Raw genomic sequence first — 954 nt, forward strand, 5'->3', positions numbered from 1 at the left:
GTTATCGGTGTTTACGTAAACACCGCGATAGCGCCGGGCCTTCCTTCGCCTACGGTTCCCCCGCGCCCCGCACCCCCCTCAGAGCTCCCGAGTTAGAACCGGCCTACTATACCTACTTACTACTTCCTGTTGTTAACGAAAAAAACGCCCTTCAACACGTTACATGCGTTTGGGAATGCGACTTTCTATTTACTCAGGATTCCCGATCTGTTTTTAGATATTACTTATTGAAACTGAACGAGTTTAAACCGAACATTATCGACATGGTTTGTAATCTGTCATAAATTTTATTATCGCGGATCGGGTGATCCTAGGTGTCTATGTTTTTGTTATCTTTCCAAAATCGTTGGGAAGGCTTTCAACGAAACATTTTCTACATATTGTCACGCTCGTCGATCGGTGACCGTTAACTCTCGCATTTTTTTTCACGCATCCTGTCTCAACGATCACCCTATTAAGTGATCTCGAAACGAGGAAATCGTGGAGTCCTCCCGGACGTAACAATAATCTTATTTGGAATTTCGAATAAAACTATCTTGAACAGAGGAAATGTTTAGGAAATTTTATTACGTGTTTTAACACTAAGTATCCTGTTATATGTATATATCATTTTGACTATATTTATTTTTTCTTCTTCAGAAAGTTTTATTTAAGTATAATAAAACTAAAAAGGTAATAAAACCAGTTTTATTTAATTATATCGGAAATATCTTGTCCACTGCATTAATTATTCTTGATGACTATTTTCCTGATAACTTATCAATAGGCTTGGAATGTGTGTATTTATCAGATTATTTAACATTCTTATATGATATATATGTGTATATATATTATGATAAATATAGAGTTTATTCTCATGTACTTATATTATTTAATCAGCCGTGGAACTGATGACTAATCGCGTTTGCTGTTTAGTAGAATTGAGCACTTACGGTTGACAGTGAATCACCGATT

The sequence above is a fragment of the Trachymyrmex cornetzi genome, unplaced genomic scaffold (genome assembly GCF_001594075.2).
Source record: "Trachymyrmex cornetzi isolate Tcor2-1 unplaced genomic scaffold, Tcor1.1 scaffold1688, whole genome shotgun sequence".
In the NCBI taxonomy this organism is placed as follows: domain Eukaryota; kingdom Metazoa; phylum Arthropoda; class Insecta; order Hymenoptera; family Formicidae; genus Trachymyrmex; species Trachymyrmex cornetzi.